This window comes from Montipora foliosa, chromosome 3, assembly GCF_036669935.1.
Source record: "Montipora foliosa isolate CH-2021 chromosome 3, ASM3666993v2, whole genome shotgun sequence".
NCBI lineage: Eukaryota > Metazoa > Cnidaria > Anthozoa > Scleractinia > Acroporidae > Montipora > Montipora foliosa.
The window spans coordinates 54008513-54016012 of NC_090871.1; the positions used below are offsets into that span (position 1 = coordinate 54008513).

General features: G+C 41.1%; 2 long non-coding RNA genes across 2 annotated transcripts in view; both read left to right on the plus strand.

Moving 5' to 3' along the window:
* The window catches only part of LOC137997730 (uncharacterized), a 10532-nt gene extending 9591 nt beyond the window's left edge, over positions 1 to 941 (plus strand). The window contains exon 4 of the long non-coding RNA XR_011122565.1: positions 842 to 941. This is a non-coding gene — a long non-coding RNA (uncharacterized lncRNA). The remainder of the gene's footprint in view (positions 1 to 841) is intronic.
* Positions 942 to 1788: 847 nt separating this feature from the next.
* The window catches only part of LOC137997735 (uncharacterized), a 24171-nt gene continuing 18459 nt past the window's right edge, over positions 1789 to 7500 (plus strand). The window contains exon 1 of the long non-coding RNA XR_011122570.1: positions 1789 to 2860. This is a non-coding gene — a long non-coding RNA (uncharacterized lncRNA). The remainder of the gene's footprint in view (positions 2861 to 7500) is intronic.

Below are 7500 nucleotides of genomic sequence, written 5' to 3' on the forward strand. Positions count from 1 at the left end.
TCTGGATCCTGATGAGAGAAATGAAGGTGAATACCTGAGCATCCGCAATTGGGACAAGCCTCGACATCCTTTTAGGGCCACAATCACAGCTTAATGGTCTGCTTTCTCATGCCTTCGTCCATAAAAAGAGTTTTCCAAACCATACAATCTTGGAAAGAATAAAAGAAAAAAATCAAAAGATGAGTGCGTGCGAAAAGTAACACCCATCATTGAAACTAGGCGTTGCCTTAATCTTCATTTGACTGAAATGAGCAAGGTTGTAGCTCCAAGAAAATGTCTTTTCTTTTGAGCTCACGTTGCCCACAAATTATTGCGATCAAATAGCAGTTGTGAGAGAGCAGTAAAATTAATGGCAAAGCTCCGCGACTCTTTGGTTTATGACAGAGCCAACGGCAAACATAAAAAAAATATGCACCATGTTCTACTTTTGCTGAAATTGTTCTTAGACAGGTCTAAATACATACCCCCTGAACTCCATTCACAGCAGTTATGAAGCGCCCCAGGCCAGAATAGTACGTAGACTCATAACCATATGCACTATTGTTTAACATGTTCTACGCGAACAGTTCCCTCTGTGACCAGGGTGGTGTATGGTACTGGAATGGGCTTTTCAACACTCGATACGTCCCATTCCAGACGAATTGTGACTGTTTTGAGTGCCATCTTGATATCAAATCGGTAATGAGGTGTTTTGTTTATCATTGAGCCAATAAGCTGTAGTTAAGCATCTAAAGGAAAGATAGGTCCTGAAATGGAGGATGACGAGATGCAGGTTCTGTATGATGTCACAACATGCTTTGCGTTTTTGTTTACGTTCTGTTTTTTACGTTTATTTTTCAAGGTCATATCAAAGCCGCTCTATCAAATCATAGGTTTGGTTTGAGGACAGGGAAAAACCGTAGTCAGAGCCGGAGAAAACCACTCAGAGCAGAGAAGAGAACCAACAAACTCAACCCACATGTGACGCCGAGTATGGAAATGAGCCAATAAGCTGTAGTTAAGCATCTAAAGGAAAGATAGGTCCTGAAATGGAGGATGACGAGATGCAGGTTCTGTATGATGTCACAACATGTCCACTTACGCCGCTTGTCCTCGACTTCTACAATACGTGCCCCACTGATTTTGCTCCTCAAGTTATTACGGATTTAGATAACCCTAACCACGAAATACCCCTCACCCTTGTGTTACTGCCGCGTAATTTTGGGGAGAAAATGAAAATTTATCTCCAGGTGCTGACGTCCTCCATAAATCCTCAGATTTGGTGATTTCACGTTGTTGCTTTTCTGACGACGGCAAAGAAATAGACAAAAATGAAAAACGCGCGTGCAGAGCGCGCAAACTGTTGCTTTTGCCCACCAAGTATCAGGGGCACCCAACGAGAGTATAGTTCAAAACCACTTAGACATAGCATCGTTAAACGTATTTTAGTTTTTAAAAGGTAGATATAGTCATATTTTTATGCTACAAAACTTACCTTTTCGAAAATTTCAGCCAGAAAAAGGGCTCCCAAAAATTCTAGGTGACCTTTTAGGGTGAAAATCCGTTAAAATGGGCAATTATACCATTCTTTAGAAGTTCGAAAATCCTAGGAGAGGCAGGCAAGCAAGAAATTTTACAACAAATGTTCCAAAAATTCTAGATCTCAAATCTTCCTCCGAACAGATATTTTCCGAAAATAGACGCTGGGTGCCCCTGAAGTATGCAAATTTGTCACGTTCTCGTTGCCGTCGTCGTTGTCGTTGCTAAAGCTCCCTATTTTTTGTGACCACGCGTCGGATCTGAAGGGAAGAGAATAGAATAGAATAGAATAGAATAGAATCTTTTTTTATACACGATAGGATTTAAAGCTAAAAAGCTTGTGGCGTCGTGTACTTAACAAAGTAATTACATTTCTAAAAACATCCTAAGTAAGAAGCTATAATACAGTAAAACATTAACATTTAAATTTTTAAATTTTTACATCTCAACTTAAAAGTACGTATAATCAGTTAATTTATTTTTAACTGTTGAACCTGATAAACCAGTAAAGGTAAAACTCCTGAAGTGATCATTTCTCCTGAGTAGACTACGAAGTTTCTTGGGGTCGATACTACCTACATTTTTGACATAATGGTTGACAAAGTTCCAAAGCACTGAACCGTGATATGCTAGTGAGTCCTTTAACAATCTAGTATTGAATCTGGGTATCGTGATTGATTCTTGGTCTCTTAGTGAATAGCTGCATTCCCGCCTTATAAAAATGTTATTAATTAGAAACTCAGGTAGTGAGACTTAACTCACTCTATATAAAAGTTTAACTATTTGAAATTTGAAATCTAAACTGATCGTATCCCATCCCGAAACGTTGAGAGCTTCTCTAAATGCCGTATCTTTGGATAAGTTATAGACAAAGGGAAGTCGAAGCGTCCAAATTGATTCTCGCAAAGGCACGTCGCGATTTGAAGTTATTATGGAACATTTTCCTCGATCAGTTAAATCGGCCGTTACAACTGTCTAAAAATAACGTGACGTCACGCGCTCTCGCATCCTTAGGGTTGTGTGCCTGTGCAGGTCCACGAAGACAGGAAGAGATGTTGACAGCAATAACTCCTTTCACAAATTTCTGGGCGACTGAAGCAATTCAAGTAGAACTATATTCACTTACAGTGCATTTTGTTCAGGTTACGCCGAAGATCTTCGGCGTGAATATTTCCTTTTTTGACTACATTCCTTTAAATTTTGGCATATCGTCGGCGTGTCTTCGGTGTTTCCTTGTCATGGAATGCAGTTTGGCATGATGGTGACTCAGTAGCTGTACTAAGGATAGAGTTTAAAATTTTAAATTCTGCTGGCCCGAAGACAACTCTCCGCAGCATTTTACGTAAGTGTTGCAGCTCTCGTAAGCATGTAAATTCATTTGAGCGTGGACTTACATATACCGGACTAAAATGGCGTAGGACAAAAGAAACGTTATTCCGATTAGGCCTTCCTAATTAGGTATTGTTATGTTGGCTATGTTCTTGTTTTTATGGACACTAATTACTTCAGATCCGGTATATGAAAGACCAGCCATTTGCATTTGTCGTCATGGTGTAGCAGCTGCTCATATTTAGCTTTATGGGAAATCGAAGGCGTTTTGTTTTGGAATGCATTCGTTCGACATCTTAGTCACAAAAATAGAGACATGGACAAGAAAACCACGATAAAAGAGCAGTGTAATGGTAATAAAACGAAAATAGGATATCAAAGCTTCTTACCTTTCCTTTAGATGTCTGCTGTTATAGTCTCCAAGTTATACCTGTCCCGGAGAAGGCAAGCTAATGCAGGTTTTCGGCCAAAACCGAACGCGGAAATGACACGGGTTTGTGGAAAAACCTTAAATAACAATGACCACAACCAAGGTTTTCTGAGCCCTTGAGACTGAGCAGCCCCAGCAAACCATTGTTTTAACGAAAACCGCTGGTAAGCAACCTGGTTCTGGTCATCTTCCGGGTTTGTCAAGGTTCACGGGAAGAAAGCAAAGTGGGTGCGGTGGGGGAGGGGGGCCGGGGTACGCAAAGCCTTCTCCAGGTCAATCCATGGGTGTCTGGAAAACCCGAATAACGAATAGCGAATAGCGAACAGTGCGAATAGTGACGAATATTGACGAATAGTAGCGAATCGTGATGAATAGTCGCAAATAATGACGAATATTGACAAAAATCATTGTAGCCTCCTAAGCAACCGTTAATAGGTCGTCACGCAACGGCTAAATGCTCAACAAAAATGTGAGGCAAGTGTTCTGTATAGATATATCAATAAAAGTGATTCGTTTAGTTACATTTTGAATTTCATTCTCTTTTAAGGCCACCCCACACTATTGATTCGTTATTACCCCTGATCACTACGTTATTGAAACCGTACGAGTTTTCATATACTTTTATTTTTATTTCTCTAAACCAATACCTTGCGTTTACATCGACACCGTGAACGATTTTACAATGAATTCGTGTACACTTTGTTCTTGGTAAAAAATACGGATAAAAATTTTTTGGATGCTCGAAGAGGTTTTACTTGTAAAGTACGAGTGGAATTGTTGTCTATGGAGTGTTAATTGGAAATCGATTCTGCGTATATTTCTAGGAATTGTTTGTCAGTGCTGAAGAAACGAAGGGCGCTCCAGACGAATGTTCACGAGGTGAATAGCACGATTCAAAAGATTGTTCATTCGAAAAATTCTTCCGTTATCCCCTTGCCAGTCAAGCCAATTTATAAACCTTCATAAATTAAAGTAAATGTGACAACTATGACCTCTGCAAGGGATATGCATTTGAGCCAAGGCTATTGTCTATTAACAGAGCAACCTTGTCTGACGTGTAAGTCACACCATACACCTTATTATCCAATCACATTCTAGGCGCCTCTTTTTTTGGACTAGTATGTCTAGCCCGACCTTTGCTACTGTAATTCCAGTTCTGCCTTTATTGAAAAAAACACTTAAGATCAGAAGCATCTTCACTCAAATTCCATCCCTTCCCTCCCTCTTTTCATACCTGGTGCCTCAATGGCATGTCCCAGGACATGTCGTTGGCAATTAGGTAGTTGTACACTATCTGTGGATTTGTTACGATTAATGACCTATGGACTCGTGCAATGTTTGCATGTCAATGACACTCTTCTAATATGAAGGGTTAAATCCCCCTTTGCACTTTGTCAAATAATGATCTAGTCAATATTGTGACATAAAATACGAGTGGGAATGAAGTGTTCCCGTGCGGGTCACCCTTCGCCCCACAGACTCACCGTACTAGGGTTGTATGCCTTCTGATCAAGCACGGTTACCATAGAAACCAGGGGGCGCAACCCTAGATAGGTAAGGACTTTTCATGTGAGGGATTGTAACTGTCCCCCTGGAGAGGATTGTGGCCTTGGGGATTGTAACCCCTTGGCGAGGATTGTAACCTCGCATTACCGACTTGTTATCATGGACTTGGGGATTGTAACCCTTTGGAGAGGGGCCGCGACCTCTCTTTGCCGGGAAACTTATAATACGCCGTTCACACCAACGCTTAAACATGTTTAAACAATGTTTAGTTGAATTCAGTTTTAAATACGAACAGTTCAAATTGTACGCTGACGCGAAACTAAAGTGCTTCAAAATGGCGGCTCCAAAAAAAGTTCGCGGAAAAACGTGGGTGGACCGGGAGACTAGACTTTTACTCAAAAAACGGGGAGACGAAAACGTCCAACTAAGATTGAAGTCATGTACTATGAAAAAGCCACTATGACAAGAGAAGAAGGAGAAGCCTGCAAAACCCGCCTCCGCATACAACGAGGAACTTAGAAGACGGGAAACGCCACACCAAGCAAAAAACCACCATTCTTCAATTGCTTCATTCCCTACCCCAATAACCTACAAACTGTTGTCTGCTACACAACATACACTTGTTGTCATGGGTTGGGAACATTAAATGTAATCGCAAGGAAGGAAGGACGATAACAGCTTATCGGGGATAGCGCAGTGGTGAGAGCACTCGCCTCCCACCAATATGGCCTGGGTTCGATTCTCAGATCCGGCGTCATATGTGGGTTGAGTTTGTTGGTTCTCTATTCTGCTCCGAGAGGTTTTTCTCCGGATACTCTGGTTTTCCCCTCTCCTCAAAAACCAATATACCAATATGATTTGACATGTATTAATTTGACCACTCCATTGACCACCATTTTGAAAATTTAGCTCCAAAGAAATGTGAGCCACGTAAATGTTGATCAGTGTAGATCACTGAATAATTTATGCATAATTATTCCGGAACGATCCGGTAAATCACGGACGCTCCTCTCCTCCTATCTAAGGAGAGCGGGCGAATTTACACAGGCTATCGAATTTAAATATAACTATATTCTAAATATTTACAATTAGTAGAATGTTCAGGTCCTTCTGTCCGTCCAATTTTGCAGACAACCGCAACCACGACCAAACCGCTTAATGTCGACCCTACGTTCGTTCCTCACAACTAAAGCTTCGGGGCATTCTCTCAGTTTCTCTTCGTTGCTTAATTGGACAACTCGTTCCTTCTTCTGTACCAAAAGTCTTCGATCAATCTCAACCCTTTTCTCTTGCCGCCACCGACAAAGCAGTTTTGCCTTGACTGCGCGTTAGACTCTCGCAAATGACTTCAGGTAGTGGAATACTCGCTGTCTTGATACGCTCTAACTTGTAAGACTTCGTTTTCCCACTCCTTTTTTCCCCATAAACCAGGATAAGACAACGGGATGAACGGCACTTAATCTCAACTCAAGTATTCAGTCCAAGAATGCAAAAGTCTCCAGCTGAGATCGGACAAATTCACAGTTTTACATTTTAAAAAGAGCTCTTAAAAACGTGCATTTTAAAATTAACTTGTAAATGACATGGTTGTTAGTAGTGATCTTATTTTTAGACCTTCTTAGTTTTTTATGTTTGTTGACTCACGTCGATGTTATTCTTTCTTACTCTTACCCTGTTCAGTCTATAATTTGTAATGCGCATATGAACACACTTGTATGCTATATGCGCAATGTATGTTTTATTATCGATTTATAACAGCGTTCTCTGTCACCTGAAAGTCCATGTGGGCATCTGGCCTCCTCCCGAGACCTGAAGTGTCCAGACTGTTGGGAAACCCTTCACCATTTCCATTTTAATATCAACCAATCAACCATGCAGTTCAATTAAGTATCCAAGACTTTCCTGAGTATTCTTGCAGAGCCTAGCAGACACTCTTTCTGTAACAGATCAAATGCATTTGTCATTTCTAAAGCCTCAAGACCTTTAAGAAGTCCGTTAGGCACAGTCCCCAAAGACCCAATGACGATCGGAATAATCTTCACTTCGTGACAGTTCACACATGCCCAATTTCTTGCTTAAGGTCTTGATAATTTTCAACCTTCTGTTGCTCCTTGTTCTTGACCCTGGTGTCGAAGGGGCAGGCTACTTCTATTATAAGACATGATCTTGACTGCTTATCAAGAACAACAATATCTGGTTTGTTGTAGTCGATTCGATGGTCTGTCTGGATCTTAAAATCCTACAGCAACTTGACCGCTTCTGATTCAAGCACAGGCTGAGGCTTGTGATCATACCATTTTGCTCCCCTTTCAAATCTGAGTCGTTCACAGAGCTTCCAGTGTATGACAGCTGCCACTTTGTCGTGCCTCCATGGAAGGTAATGTTTTGGGCCAGCATCTTATACTCTGCTACTATGTGACTCACAGTCTCCTCTCTCTCCCAACATAACCTACCTGTCAGTGATATGTTCTGCTTGTCAATGCGTGCTTTAATACTGTGCGTTCTCAAGGCTTGGTCTTGGTCAGCAGTTATCAAACCTTCTGTCTCTTTCTTTAACTGGCCTCTACATAGCCAAATCCATCTGCGATGTTCTCTGACATCTGTCGCGGCCTTTAAAAAACTGACCATGGAGGAGATTCTCTAGTAGGTTTCTTTTTTTTTTTTCTGCTCGCACGGCATCCAAACCCTTAAAAACCTCTCTTCTCTTCAACACTTTA